Here is a 16,663-nt window from a genome sequence, read left to right as displayed (position 1 = left end):
ATAAGAAAACAAACCCCAATTTAAAATGGACAAAAAATTCTAAGCAGTTACCCCACCAAAGGATATATAAGAATATTAAGGAATCATAAACAACTATTCAATTTCTCTTATGGTGTTGCTCTGTGTCCCCACCAAAATCTCAACTCAAATTTTAATCCCCACATGTCGAGGAAGGCAGGTGATTGGATCATGGGGGCAGTTTCCCCCATGCTTTTCCCCTTGTAGTGAGTGAGTTCTCATGAGATCTGATGGTTTTATACGTATTTTGAAGTTCATCCTTCGTGTTTCTTCCTCCTGCCAGCTTTTACAAAAGGTACCTGCTTCCCCTTCACCTTCCGCCATGATCATAAGTTTCCTAAAGCCTCCCCCAGCCATGTGGAACTGGGAGTCAACTCAACCTCTTTTTTAAAATAAATTATTCCGTCTCAGGCATTTCTTTATAGCCGTGTGAAAACAGAATAATACAATGTCATATATGATTAGAGAATCACAAATTGAAACAACTAAGATACAACACTACAGACCCAGAAGAATGGCTGAAACCCAAAACACTGAACCAACAAATGTTCACATGTGTGTTGAGGAACAGGAACTTTCAATCCGTGTTAGTGGGACAGACCTGAAGGAATCGTGAAAGCCTATTGCTAAGTGAAAGGAGAAAATATAAAAAGGCGACATAATATATGATTCCCATCAAACGATATTCTGGAACAGGCAAGATGAATACGCTAAAAATATTAGTGGTTTCCAAGGGCTGAGGGGTTGGAGTTGAGGAATGGGGGATTGATCAATAGGTGGAGTACACAGGAGATTTAGGAGGGTGAAACAATTCCGTATGATACTGCAATGATGAATACTTGCCATTTCACACTTATCAAAACCTATAGCATCCGCAGTGTTGAGTGAGTCCTGATGTAAACTGTGGACTTGAGTTAATAAATAGGTATCAATATAGATCCATCACTTGTAGCAAACATGCTATAATAATACAAATTGTAAATAATAGGAGACACTGTGTGTGTGTGTGTGTGTGTGTACGCGTGAGGCAGGGCAGGGAGAGTGGTGTAGATATGGGAAACTCTGTAATTTTGACAAAGTTTTCTCTCTGTATTTTTGGATTAGCAATGCTCTAAAAATGAAGCCTATTGTTTTTTAAAAACATGCAAATAATTTGAACAGACACAGTATCAAACAGTATATGCTTATTGGAAAGAGGCATGTAATGTCATTTGTCATTAGGGAGATGCAAACAAAAACCAAAGAAGATTCCAATACACACTTATTACAATAGCTAAAATCCAACAGTCTAAAAATATCAAACATAAGAGAGGATATGGAACCCCAGGAATTCTCATTCCTTGCTAGTTGTGATGAAAACTGATACAGCTGCACTGTTAAATCAGTATTTTCTGCACTTCTTCCTATGACATGGTGAAAGCTAAAACTATAGGAACTGAAAGCAGAATGTAGTTGCCAGGGCCTTTGCGGAAGTGCAGTGACTGACCTCAAATGGGATGCACGGGAGAATTTTAGGTTGATGAAACTGGTCATTATGATACTCGGGTGGTACATATGGGCCTCCATGCATTTGCCAAAATACATGTAACTTCACATAATAGTTGCATTTGATGTGTGGTTTGAATATTTTTCTGAACTTTTATCTTAGAAGTGCAGGTTTGTTACCTAGGTAAACTTTGTCATGGGAGTTTCTTGTACAGATTATTTCATCACACATCTAATCCCAGTACCCATTCATTATTTTTCCTGATCCTCTCCCTCGTCCCACTCGCCACCCTCTGAAAGGACCCAGTGTGTGTTGTTCCCATCTATGTGTCCATGTGTTCTCCTCTCTAGCTCCCACTAATAAGTGAGAACATGTAGTATTTAGTTTTCTGTTACTGTGTTAGTTTGCTAAGAATAATGACCTCTAGCTCCATCCATTCCATGGATTGGGGTTTTTCTTCAGGTAGCAAAAACAAAGAAGCCTTTAACCTCATCTAGGTGAGAGATAATATTAACATCACACACAGCAGTAGTAATGGAGATTGAAAAATTGGAAGCATTTGGAATAAATTTTAGAGGTTGAAGGAAAAAACTTGCCATTGGATTGGATTTGGGATAAGACAAAGGGAGAAATCAAGCACAAAAGTATAAATTGTGCCACCTTTGATGTTAACAAATATCACATGAAGACACACTTTGGTTTTTCCATTTTTTGACAGCCTTCATGTGTATTTTGTAACCTCTCTTACACACACTCAAATGATTCTTATTCCCTGAAATCTGGGAATGCCCTCCCCTCCTTCAACCTGGTGCCCAACAATTCTACATTCATGGCACCTATGGTAAACCTCCACTGGCAGTGGCAGTATCTTCACTGAAGGCTGAATCTAAGTGAGAAATAGGAAGTGAAGGCGAGTCATTTGGGGTATGTTTGGAGAAGGGTTGTGTTCACTCCTTTAATAGGCCCCTGACACTCCCCACGGATTCAATCCCACATTAGTCCCTCTCTCTTCTGGACAGGAGAATTATTTCCAATGCCAGGAGGTAAAAGGATAGGTTGCCATTTTCTTTTTACTATTCATAAGAAATGCTCCCTTCTTGGGACCTCAGAAGAAAAGCTCCATGAGGATAATTCCCAAGGACATGGGAGCCAGAGCTGGAATTTACACACCAGCTGCCTCCCAGTCTGGCAGAAGAGCTTCCTTGTCTGTGGGTTTCCACCTTGAGCACTGAGGTTTGATGATCCACCAATCCTGGCTATGAGCAGAGGCCAACTGCGCCTGGGATATGGAGACAAAGCTAAGGAAGGAAGTCAGCTCATGCACAGCTGAGTTGATCCTGACCATACTGGGTGGACAGAACCCTAATCCTCAGGGATATCTCGGGCAAAGCCACAAGTCAAACTTTTTTGGAATCTCAGGATTCATGAATCCTCCTGAGAGTACTGTCAGGAGTAAGATCAGCTGAACAGAAGTGTGTGGAGCTCTTATCCATGTGAAGAGGGAGATAGGCCTCTACTCCTATCATGTGAGCAATCTGGCACTGCCACTAAGTTAGTAAAGTGTTTGTGGACCTGGTCAGTGTGTCTGTCATCAACACAACAACCGTCCGTCATGACTTTCTGCAATACAACTGTTCAGGTTATATTCCTTGAATCCCCAGAGTTCCAGAGGGCAGCAGGAGGACGGTTCAAGTAAGAGGGGGAATAAATCCATCATGGTCCCAGGTAGCCTTCCCCCAGCTACTATTGAGATCTAAGTTCTCCTGTCAAAAAGCAAAGGCTTATGAAAGCAGCTAGGCCTTCTATGGCTGAGACAAGGGGGTGAGAGGATATGACATTTCCTCTGTTCCTCTTTGACTTATATCATCTTGCTCCTCTTGTTACCATTGACCCTAGCATCTTTCAGTTCTTTCAACTCCAGCCTTACTGATGCTCTAATTTACTCATAATGGTGACTCACTAAAAGATAATCTATACAAAGACTTATTTATTTTTCTGTGCATTTCTGTGTTTTTGAAGTTTTTATAATAAACATTTTTAAAGTAGGTATTAAATATCCCTATAATGGCATATTTGGATAATATGAAAAAGGGTTCTACTTACATCAAATTTTTTATATGGATATTTAGTAGTTCCACTGATACTTATTTCAATAAGACAGTCTCCAGCTCTAAAGCTGCAACACTTTTTAATCAATTAAGCTTGCATTCATACATTTTGTTGGTTTTGTTTTTCAGGACTTTCCATTCAGTTCCATTGGTCTCTCTGTTAATCCCTGCACCCAAATCTCAAACTCTTCATTACAATAGCTTCTTTTGAATTCTTACTATCTGGTGGATGAATTGCTCTTTTTCAAGAGTGTGTTGACTATGCTTGGCCATTTGCATGTCTTTATATTTTAGAATCAGGTGATTCACAGATGCCTTCATGCCCAAAGAAATGATAGGTTAGAGGTTGTATTTTCTTTATTTTCATATTCATTGTTGCTGCAGAAAAACAACGTTTATTTTTCCTGTGTTGATTTTATACCTAAGAAGTTTATATATTTTTATCTATTAATAAGCTGAGCGTTCCGCTCTTGCTGGTGGTATGCGCATTTGAGCACTGACTCTGCTGCTGCTGCCCTGAAGCACTTTAGACAGCAACTCCCAGCAGAGTGTTATTGTCAGTGGACAAGGAACACCTCGGTGTCTCTAGCAGAGTAGTTGCTTTACATCACAGGGACAGGGAACAATGATGTGGGCCTGGTACCAGTCCCCAAAGGTGGAGCACACAGCCCAAGAGTACTGACCTGAGCTTTTGCCCCCTAACAACTTCCAGAAATGAAGCCTCTTGACAAAACCCACTACCGTCAAACCCTCAAGGGCATCAGCGAGTATAAAATAATATAAAACCTATTCAAAGTAAAGAAACTTCAATTAGCAAAGGAACATCAGCCCACACAGATAAGAAAGAACCAGCACAAGAACTCTAGCAACTCCAGAAACCACAGCCTCTTCTTCCCTCCTCACTACCACACTAGTTCTCCAGCAATGGTTCTAAAGCAGGGTGAAATGGCTACAATAAGAGACAGAGTTCAGAATCTGGATAGGGACACAGATCATCGAGATTCAGGAGAAAGTCAAAACCAAATCCAAGGAATCTAAGGAATCCAATAAAATGACAGAAACATGAAAGATGGAATCACCATTTTAAGAAGGAACCAAGCGAACAGGTAAGGCCAAAAAATTCACTGAAAAAAATCCCATAATGTAATTAAAAGTATTAACAACAGAATAGACCAAGCAGAGGAAAAATCTCTGAGCCTGAAAACCAGTTCTCCAAATCAACTCAGTCAGAAAAAAACTATATAGAAAAAATAATAAAAAATAACGCCTCAAACCTCCAAGAAATTTGAGATCATATAGTGAGACCAATCCTGCAACACATTGACATCCCTAAAAGACAGGGAGAAAGAACAAGCAACTTGGAAAACAAATTTGAGGATATCATTCACAAAAATTACTCCACCCTTGTTGGATGGTCAACCTTCAAATTCAGGAAATCCAGAGAATCCTTGTGTGATACTATATAAGACAACCCCCAAGTCACAGAATCATCATATTCTTCAATGTCAAGATGAAAGAAAAAATATTAATGGCAACATGAGAGAAGGAACAGGTCACCAAAAAAAGGAACGTCATCAGAGTGGACATCAAGGTGGACAAATGTCAGGTGATATTTATCCTGGTAAATATCAACACTATTTTCTGAGAAAATAATCATTTACATAGTACTTGCGTATGTTTATCGGTTACATGAGGTATTTTGATATAGGCTTGCTATGTGTAATAATCACATCAGGGAAATGGGTTATCCACAAGCATAGACATTTATCCTTTGTGTTTCAAACAATCCAATTACACTCTTAGTTATTTCAAAAAGTACAATTAAATCATTTTGACTACGGTCACCCTGTTGTGATAGCAAATACTAGGTCTTATTGATTCTCTCTAACAGTTTTTTATAAACATTAGCCATCCTCACTTCTCCCCCAACACCCCTCTACATTTCTCAGTCTCAGGTAACCATCCTTCTACACTCTGTCTCCATGAATTCCATTGTTTTGATTTTTAGCTTCTACAAGTAAGCGAGAACATGTGAAATTTGTCTTTCTGTGCCTGGCTTATTTCACTTACCATAATGACCTCCAGTGCCATCCATGTTGATGCAAAAGACAGGGTCTCATTGCTTTTATGGATGAATAGTACTCCATTGTGTATATGTGATACAATTTCTTTATCCGGTCATCTGCTGATGGACACTTAGGTTGCTTTCTAATCTTGGCTACTGTTAATCGTGCTGCAGTGAACATGGTTGTGCGGGTAGCACTTCAGTGTACTGATTTCCTTCATTTGGGGTAAATACCGAGGAGTGGGATTACTGGATAGTATGGTAGTATTGTTTTCATTTTTGGAAGAGTCTCCAAGCTGTTCTCTGTAGTGGTTTTACCAATGTGCATTCCCACCAACAGTATAAACAAACTGTCATACACCTATACAATGGATTACCATGCAGCCATAAAAAGAAAAGGCCTGCCAGACATGGAAAGACAGGGATGAACAAAAAAAGTGTGTTGCTAAGGGAAAGAAGTTAATCTGATACCTTGGTTTTAATTACTCCTATTTCAGTTATCCAAGCTCTGGTGTTCTTTTTATATTAAGATTGCTGGCCGGGTGCGGTGGCTCATGCCTGTAATCCCAACACTTTGGGAGGCTGAGGCAGGCAGATCACCAGAGGTCAGGACTTCAAGACCAGCCTGTTCAACATTGTGAAACCCCATCTCTACTCAAACTACCAAAAAAAAAAAAAAAAAAATTAGCCAGGTATGGTGGCAGGCGTCTGTAATCGCAGCTACTCAGGAGGCTGAGGCACAAGAATCTCTTCAACCCGGGAGGCGGAGGTTGTAGTGAGCCAAGATCGCGCCACTATACTCCAGCCTGGGTGATAGAGTGAGACTCCGTCTCAAAAAAATAATAATAATAAAATAAAACATAAATTAAAAATAAAAGATTCCTGCATGACAAGGTTGGATTTGATCCAATAACATCAATTTTATTTGATACAATCCCATTCTCACATTGATTTTTTTGTTTGTGCACCTCCCCGATGAAAATGCGTAGGTTGTAACGTAATCCTCAATATTTGGCATTTTCATTTTGGCAAGCCAAACTGACTACCACACTCCTCTACATTCTCTGACTCTCTTTCTGGTACTCTTACTAGAAAATGGGCTTCTAGTACATTCCACTATGCCATCCACCTACTTTTTATGGGTTTGCCTCCCTGGCTAAATAGTGAGAGCATATAAAGAGAAAAATAACAGAGAGGTTTTCTCCCATATTTTTGGAACAAAGGTCTTCTTGACAGAAGGAAGGATGTACCTCACTCAGAATTTTGATGCCTGACCAGCTGTGGCTGGTGCTCTCATTGAAAGATTATACCTTCAGGAATGGCGCTGGCTTGCCTGGAGGCCAGCCTTGAAGAAGAAAGGAATTTCTCATGTTCTCTTTGTCTTTTAGGAATCTCCTATCCTATTTCTTCAAACACAAAGGTTTTTCTAGAAAAAAATGCAAACATAAATTGACATTGATCACTTTCTGTCTCTATATCATGTGCAATTCTTCAGTTTTATATGCCTTTAAGTCCAGGCTGGAAGACAGAGAAGGAAAAAAAGTAAAGGAAACTAACCACCCTATCAAAATATTACTTTGAATTCTAGTTTCCTTCCCTAATTCTCCTGCTTCTATTTACTATTTTTACAAAAAAATTTTGCTTTAGAATAGTTTTAGATTCACAGAAAATTTACAAAATAATAACTCCAAGATCAAGATGTTGGTTGGTTTGATTTCTTCTCTGGTCTCTCTGTGGCTTGCGGATGGCCACTTTCTCACTGAATTCTTGCATGATTGTTCCTCGGTCTGTGTGTCTGTATCTTAATCTGCACTTCTTATGAGGACACCTGTCATACTGAATATGAACCTGACCTTAAGACCTCATTTTACCTTAATTACCTCTTCAAAGTTTCTGTCTTCAAATACAGTCACATTCTGGGATACTGGGCTTGACGACTTGGATATATGAATTTTTGGGGTGAGTCACAATTCAGCCCATAACACCCTGCCAACTAAAATCAGAATTTATGTACAAAAAATTAACTTGTTGTGTTAAGTCATGTAAATTTTAAGGATTTTTTTTTCTTGGTGTTCCATGAGCTTACTGTTACTTTATCTTCCCACTGGACTGCTCCTCATGCTTTTCTTAGGCTTATTTCAATACTTTCCTTACAAATGAATACTGCATATATTTCTGTTGCAAAAATTTTAAAAATAGGTAGAAATCACAATTCTCCCCTTTGGAAAGTTCCTCCAAAATTCAGCCCCCTATTCAGAAATTTCCACAATTAACCATGTGGTGTTTACATTTAAAAGCTGATTTAGAATTTTGAGAAAGATAGGTGTGGTTTTTAAATATAATTTATACGTATATGAGCATGTGTGTGTGTTTATAACTAAACATGGGTAATAATATACGTATAGGTCTGCCAATTCCCTTTCCACTATAATAGGTTCAGTTGCATCCCCAGTAAAATCTTATGTTGAAATTTACATGTGGCATTATTTGGAGACGGGATTATCTCAGAGGCAAGTAAGTTAAAATGTGGTTATTAAAGAAGAAATGGTATTATTCCAACTGAAACCATTCCAAAAAAAAAATTGAAAAGGAGGAACATCTCTCTAACTCATTCTATAAGGCCAACACCATCCTCATACCAAAACCCGGCAGACACAAACAAAAAAAGAGAAAACTTTAGTCCAATATCCTTAACAAACATTGATGCAAAAACTCTCATCAAAATGCTGTCAAATCATATCCAGCAGCACATCAAAAGCTTATCCACCAGGATCAAGTGGGCTTGATTTCTGGGATGTGAGGTTGGTTCGACATATACAAATGAACAAATGTGATTCATCACATAAACAGAAATAAAGATAAAAACTGCAACATTTTCTCAATTGATGCCAAAAAAGCTTTTGATAAAATTCAACATTTTTTCTTATTAAAAACTCTCAATAAATTAGGTGTTGAGGGAACATACCTTAAAATGGTAAGAGCTGTATATGACAAACTCACAGCCAATATTATACTGGATGAACAAAAGCTGGAAGTATTCCTCTTGAAAATTAGCACAAGACAAGGATGCCCTCCTTCACCACTCTTATTCAACATAGTATTGGGAGTTCTGGCCAGGACGCTCAGGCAATATAAATAAATAAAGCGTATTCAAATAGGAAGAGAGGAAGTCAAACTATCTTTGTTTGCAGATGACATGATCATATATCTAGAAAACGCCATTGTCTCATGTCAAAAGCTTCTTATGCTGATAAACAACTTCAGCAAAGTCTCAGGATACAAAATCAATGTACGGAAATCACTAGCAGTCCTATATACCAACAACAGGCAAACTGAGAGCCAAATCATGAATGCACTTTCATTCCTAACTGCCACAAAAGGAATAATATAGCTAGGAATACAACTAACAAGGGAAGTGAAATATCTCTACAAGGAGAAAGACAAATCCCTGCTCAAATAAATCAGGGGTGACACAAGAAAATGGAAAAACATTCCATCCTAATGGATAGGAAGAATCAGTATGGTGAAAATGGCCATACTGCCCAAAGCAATTTATAGATTCAATGCTATTCCCACTAAACTTTCACTGACATTCTTCACACAACTAGAAACAAAAATCTATTTTGAAATTCGTATGTAACCAAAAAAGAGCCCAAATAGCCAAGGCTATCCTAAACAAACAAACAAAAAAAGCTGGAGGCATCATGCTACCTGACTTCAAACTATACTACAAGGCTATAGTAACCAAACAGCATGGTACTGGTACAAGGACTGACACATAGACCAGTGGAAAAATAATAGAGAATCCAGAAATAATACTGCACACCTAAAACCATCTGATCTTTGACAAACGTGACAAAAACAAGCAATTGGTAAAGGACTCCCCATTTAATAACTGGTGATGGAAGAACTGGCTAGACCTAAGCAGAAAATTGAAACTACCACATACAAAAATAACTCAAGGTGGATTAAAGACTTCAATGTGAAACCCAAAACAATAAAAACTTTAGAAAAAACCTAGGCAATACCATTCAGGACGTACACACGGGAGAACATTTCATGACATATATGCTAAACATAGTTTCAACAAAAGCAAGCATTGACAAACAGGATGTGTTTAAAGTAAAGAACTTCTGCAGAGCAAGAGAAACTATCAACAGAGTAAACAGACAACCTAGAGAATGGGAGAAAATTTTTGTAATCTGTACATCTGATGAAGATCTATATCCAGCATCTATAAACAATTTAAAGAAATTTAAATGAAAAAAACCCATTAAAAGGTGGGCAAAGGACATGCACAGACCCTTTCCAAAAGAGGACATACATGCTGCCAAGAAGCATATGAAAAAAGCTCAACATCACTGATCACTAGAGAAATGCCAATCAAAACTACAGCAAGACACCATCTCACACCAGACAGAATGGCTATTATTAAAATGTCAAAAAATAAGTGATCATGGTGAGGCTGTGGAGAAAAAGGAATATTTTTACTCTGTTGGTGGGAGTGTCAATTAGTTCAACCCTTATGGAAAATAGTCTGTCAAATTCTCAAAGACCTAGAGACAGAAATAGCATTCAGTTGAGCCAGCAAACCAATTACTGGGTATATATTTAAAGGAGTATAAATGGTTCTATTATTAAGACTTATGCAAGTGTATGTTCAATGAGGCACTATTCACAATAGCAAAGACATGGAATCAACCTAAATGCCCATCAATGATAGACTGGATAAAGAAAAGGTGGTATATATACACTGTGGAATACTATGCAGCCATAAAAAGGAATGAGATGAGGTGTTTTGCAGGAAAATAGATGAAGCTGGAGGCCATTATCCTTGGCAAAGTAACAGAGGAGCAGAAAACCAAATGTCAAATGTTCTCACTTATAAGTGGGAGCTAAACATTGAGAACACACGGACACATAGAGGGGAACAATGCACACTAAGGCCTACCAGAGGACAGAGGGTGGGAGGAGGGAGAGGGTCAGGAAAAATAACTAATTGATATTGGCTTAATATCTGGGTGATGAAATAATATATATAACAAACCTTCATGACAGACATTTACATACGTAAAAAGCCTGCACATCCTGCACATGTATCATGAACTTAAACTAAGAGTTTAAAAAAATGTGGTTATTAATGCTGGTCCTAATCCCATATAATGGGAGTCATTATAAAAAGGGGAAATTTGGACACCGTGCTATGAGTAGAGGGATAACCATGTGAACATACACGGAGTGAAGACAGCCATCTACAAGGCAGGGAGAGAGCCTGGAAAACATCCTGCCCTCACAGCCCTCAGCACCAAACAACCTTGTGTACACTTTGCTCTTGGACCACCAGACTCCAAAACTGTGAGAAAGTCACAAAACTCTGGAAATCCAATCGTGAGAAAAAAGAAAACCAAATATAAAATGGGCAAGATAATCTGAAAAGTTATGCCAGCAAAGAATATATAGGAATGGAAAATAAGTACATAACACTGTTGAATGTCCTATGTCATTATAGATACGCAAATTAAAACAACTAGGAGATAGCACTCTACCCCTAGGAAAATGGCTGACATCCCAAACATGCAACATCAAATGTCGACATGCGTGTTGAGCAACAGGAGCTTTCAGTCGTTGTTTGGGATAGACCTGGAGGTATCATGAAAGCCTATTGCTAAGTGAAAGAAGAAAATTCTAAAAAGGCTACATAATGTACGATTTCAATCACACCATATTCTGGAACAGGCAACAAAGAATATGCTAAAAATATTACTGGTTTCCAGGGGCTGAGTGTTGGGGTTGGTGCACAGGGGATTGATAATTAGGTGGAACACAGAGGAGGTCTAGGATGGTAAAACAATCTGTGTAATACTATAATGATGAATACTTGCCATTACACCCTTATCAAAATATACACTATCCTCGGCGTTAAGAGTGAGTCCTGACGTAAACCATGGACTTAATAATGAGGTAATACAAGTCCATCAGTTGTAGCAAACATGTCATAATAATACAAAATATAAATAAAAAGAGACACTTTGTGTGTGTGTGCAGCAAGCAGGGCAGGGTGGGTGGTGTAGCTATGTAGGAACTCTAATTCTGATGAGGTTTTCTCTTTGTATTTTTGTATTAGCAATGTTCTAAAAATGAAGTTTATTCATCTATAAAAAGATGCAAATGATTTGAATAGACACTTTATTAAGGGGGTATACCGATGGGAAAAAAAAGCACATAAAAAGATGACAAATTTCATATGTCATTAGGGAGATGCAAACAAAAACCACAAAGAAGATTCCAATACATGTTTATGAGAATGGCTAAAACCTGAAAATCTAAAATACTCAATGTAAGAGAGGATATACAATAACAGAAATTCTCATTCCTTGATAGTTGTGATAAAAAAAGAGTACAGGCACACTTTTAAGTCAGTATCTTACAAACCTAGTCATATGACAAATTGGAAAAGTTAAAACTACAGGAACTAAAAACAGAAGAGAGTTGCTAGTGTAGCAGGATGAGCCGCAGACAAAACGTCTCAGACACCAAGTTGTAGAAGGAAGGGCTTTATTCAGCTGGGAGCATCGGCAAGCTACTGCCTTAAAATCCGAGCTCCCCAAGTGCACAATTTCTGCCCCTTTTAAGCGCTTATCACACTAAAGATTTCACATGAAAGCGTCGTGATTGAGCAAGCAGGGGGTACGTGACAGGGGCTGCATGCACCGGTGGTCAGAGAGAAAGAGAACAGGGCAGGGAGTTTCACAGTGTCCTATACAATGTCTGGAATCTATGAATAACATCGGTTTCTAAGTTATGAGTTGATTTTTAACTACTGGGTTTAGGCCAGGCAGGCCCAGGCCTGGTTTCGGGCCTGGCGGGGGCTGCCTGTCTTTGGTTTTACTTCCTTGTTTTTTTCTTAAAATAGGTACTGAGTATAAAACAATATAAAACAATATGAGAGGGTCTCTCTCTTTCCTCACTAGGAGCTTAGTAGAGTGCAGTGATTGACTTCAAACGGGATGCACAGGAGAATTTTAGGCAGGTGGAACCGGTCAGTATGATACTTGGTTGGTAGATATGGGAGTACGTGCATTTTCCAAAACACAGATAACTTCACATTCTAGTTAAATCTGATGTGTGTATTTAAAACGATAATCACATACTGGTTTTTAAAAGGAACATGGGCTGCTGAAAAGACAACGGTGTTTTCAGGAACAAGGATAGGAAAAAAGGCAACAATAAGGAAGCCTTTAACATAGGCTATGGGAGAGGTGATGCTAACTTCACACTCAGCAGTAGTTAAAGTGGAAACGGTTGGAATGCATCTTAGCGGCTGAAGGAACAAATGTTGCTGTCTGGACAGGAGAGGGAGGGAGTGGAGGCCCCGTAAGAACTAATACCTTGAGGGAGACTGAGGGGCTTTCCTACCCCATTTCAGACAGGGGCAGTGGAGCCCTGTGTTGGGCATGGGAGGTCTTATACCACTGTGGGTGGATGGGATTCTCCCTCTCTTGCACCTTGCAGGTCTCAGGGATGGGAGGGGCTTGTTCGGAGGTGAAAGACTCAGATGCACAGAGACAGGCAGCCCAGGCCGTTTCAGGAGTCCAGGCACAGCCTCTCAGGAAGGCAGGAAGGGAACACCCATGACTGGTAGTGCCCCCTGTCCTGTCCCTGTGCCTGCTGCCAGCTCTGGAGGAGCCCATCAGGGTCCCCAGATTTACAACTTTCTGACTTCCACTTTGGGAGTCGGCTGGAGGGGAGGTTTTCTCTGAGCAGAGCAGCTTCAGTTAAGCAGAGGGAGAAGCCCCAGGACTGGCCAATAATCAAGAAGAGAACTCTGTGGAAGGACGATGACCTCCTACCAGGGAGGGGACGCCGAGGCTGCAAAGAGACACTCCTTGCTGTCAGCCCTGGAAAAAGGGGCGGGAGGAGGGTGTCAAGGACTGGGGAGGTGAGAAGGTAGAGGTCAGCAAAGCTTAGGGAGTGAGCAGGAAGGGGTGGAGGGCGACCAGAAAGTGCTCAGGAAAGGGTGGAAGGAGACTGACACGTGCCGGTTGGCTCCTCCGCAGAGAGGAGGCCCCACCCCTCGCTGCCCCTGCTGTCAGCTCTGGTCAAGCCCGGCAGGGTTCCTGGATGTGCTTTCCCGACTTGCACCCTGGGAGTCTGAAGGACCTGAGGCACTTTGTGAGGACGCTTGTCTCAGTTCAGCAGAGGGAAGTCTTAGACCTGGCCAATCCTCAAGGTAAGGGCCCTGAGGAAGAACTGAGGGACCTCCCACCACAGAGAGAAGAAACCCTGGCAGGTGTTCTGCCCCTGCCGTCGAACCTGTAGGTCCCAGACAGGAAAATGGCTGCCGAGGGCTGAGGGGTCCTCATGATAGAAGAAGGGAGGAGGCGCCGGCCCTCTAGGGAATAAATAGGAAGACTTTGAGGGAGACTCGGGGAACTCCCACCTCAGAGGACGGATTCCCGGAGACTCCCACCCTGCTCCTCAAATCAACCCTCTTAGAGCGCCCCAGTCAGCTCAGGCTGAGCCGCAGCCCTCTCATTTCTAGGTGAGAGGTGGAGGGGAGGGGGAGGCCTTGGTCTGGGGGTCCCGTGGCAAGTCAGCAGGGGAGCTGCTTCTGGTTGGCAGAGGGAAGATTCCGAGACCCTGCTGGGGACAAGAGTGAGGACGGAGGAGTGACAAGTGCACCAGAACAGGCGTGAGGCTATCCCGACCGCCCCTGTGGGAGAGTGCTGGGAAGTGGCTGCCACCGCACCACCTCCCACTGCTCTCAGGGATGTGGAGTTTGCTCTGAGGTTTTGCCTCAGACCAGCAGAGTGGTGGGGGTCTGGCCCTGTCTGAGAAGCTGTGAGGTTGCTAATTAAATTCCGAGGGGGCCAAGCAGCCCAGAACTATGGAGCTCTGCGATTCTGGCCAGCCCCTGTCAGCCCTGGGAGGTCCAAGGCTCTGTTTGCAGTCTTTAGCCTGAGGGGCTCCCTCCCTCACTTCCTCTTGCAGGTGCTCCAGGAACCAGGATGTGAAGACCTGGGTCTGAGTTGCACTTCCTAAAGTCAGCAGAGCAGGGGAGGCCCAGGCAGTGCCAGGAGTCAAGGTGAGTGCACACCCTGACTTTGTAACAAAGGCTCTACCCCCACAAACAGAGAAGACTCCTCAGCACCCGGCCCTACCCACCCACTGTCATTCCTGGTGCCTCAGGCTCTGCCTGCCAACTGTGCCCTGAGGTGCTTTCTCACATCCTCTTACAGGTGCCCAGGGGACAATCTCTCTAGGAAGAGAGGCGACCTGTGAGGCCCTAGAACATCACCTTAAGAGAAGAGGAGCTGTAGGTCTGCCTTTGGCTGAGCCATCATGGGTGAGTTTATCAGCTGAGGTCACTCACAGTGTCACTCTCTTCCACAGGCCTGTTGGATCCCATCATCCATATCCCTGTTGATACGTTTACCTGCTGTTCCTGAAGAAGTCGTTATGCCTCTCTTTCCAAGTGTTCCATTCCCCAACTTTGAGGAGGACTCCCAGTACCCAGTTGTGAGAGAGGATTGGATAGATGCACAGGATCCCACAGATGAGGAAGAGGAGGAAGCCTCCATTTCCTCTTCCACTTTCTACTTAGTATTTTCCTCCTCTTCCTCCTCCTCATCCTCGTCTCTGATTCTTGGTGGTCCTGAGGAGGACGAGGTGCACTCTGCTGGGATGTCAAGTCTTCTTCAGAGCACTCCCAAGAGTCCTCCACAGGGTCTTTCCCAATGTCCTCCCCAGAATCCTCTGAGCTCCTGCTCGTCTTCTGTTTCATGAAGCCCAATGAATGAAGAGTCCAGCAGCCAAAAAGAGGAGGATGCCAGTACCTGTCCTGGCCTGCCAGAGAGTGAGTTCTTTTTTCACATATGCACTAGATGAAAAGGTGGCCGAGTTCCTGCTCCTCAAATATCAAACAAAGGAGCCTATAACAGAGTCAGAGATGCTGACAATTGTCATCACCAAGTACAAAGACTACTTTCCTATGATACTCGAGAAAGCCGGTGAGTTCATAAAGCTTCTTTTTGGCCTTGCCCTGACAGAAGTGGGCCCTGACCACTTCTATGTGTTTGCAAACACAGTAGACCTCACCGATGAGGGTAGTGATGACAAGGGCAGGTCCAAGAACTGCCTCCTGATTCTTATTCTGAGTATGATCTTCATAAAGGGCAGCTGTGCCTCTGAGAAGGTCATCTGGGAAGTGCTGAAGGCAATAGGGGTGTATGCTGGGAGGGAGCACTTCGTCTATGGGGAGCCCAGGGAGCTCCTCATTAAAGTTTGGGTGCAGGAACATTACCTGGAGTATCGGGAGGTGCCCAACAGTTCTCCTCCACGTTATGAATTCCTGTGGGGTCCAAGAGCCCATTCAGAAAGCACCAAGAAGAAAGTACTAGAGGTTTTGGCCAAGCTAAACAATAGTATCCCTATTTCCTTTCCATGCTGGTACAAAGATGCTTTGAAAGATGTGGGAGAGAGAGCCCAGGCCATAATTTCCACCGCAGATGATGCCACTGCCACGCCCAGCGCAAGCTTCAGTTTCATGTCCAGCAACTTCTCCTGTCCTGAGAGAAGTCTAGGGTAGTTTCTTCCCTTTGTGTTTGAAGAAGGCAGTTGAGGTTCTACATAGTGGAGGGCCCAGGTGGGGCTGGAGATAAAACAGTGTTCTCTGCATTTCTGTTTCATGTGGGTGATTTACCTGTTTTTCTTTTGGTTATTTTCAAATGCTTTTACTTTAGTAGCAGGTTTAATTGGTTTCAGAATCTCAATTTATGAATATTACTTACACACGTCTTGCCATTTGTCTGACTTAAAAGTAAGAATTTTATATTTTGTTAAAAAATTGGGAAAACCTTCTCTCTTATTTTGTGATCTGTAACAGGATAGTGTGGTATTATAATAGGAATTTTCTTTAAAATGTGAAAGTACTCTGCAGTTCAGTAGTTGAACAAAATAAAGGATGGCTAATATTTGCATCTCCTC

The 16,663-nt window shown here is 41.7% G+C and overlaps 1 pseudogene; it reads left to right on the top strand.

Annotated features, from left to right (window-relative positions):
* The first annotated feature begins 15,136 nt into the window (after window positions 1-15,136).
* Window positions 15,137-16,265, top strand: LOC104667296 (annotated as a pseudogene).
* The last annotated feature ends 398 nt before the right edge of the window (window positions 16,266-16,663 follow it).

Source organism: Rhinopithecus roxellana, chromosome 7 (genome assembly GCF_007565055.1).
Source record: "Rhinopithecus roxellana isolate Shanxi Qingling chromosome 7, ASM756505v1, whole genome shotgun sequence".
Classification (NCBI taxonomy): domain Eukaryota; kingdom Metazoa; phylum Chordata; class Mammalia; order Primates; family Cercopithecidae; genus Rhinopithecus; species Rhinopithecus roxellana.
Note: the sequence above shows the minus strand (reverse complement) of the source record. Positions and strands in the feature narration are given on the sequence as shown.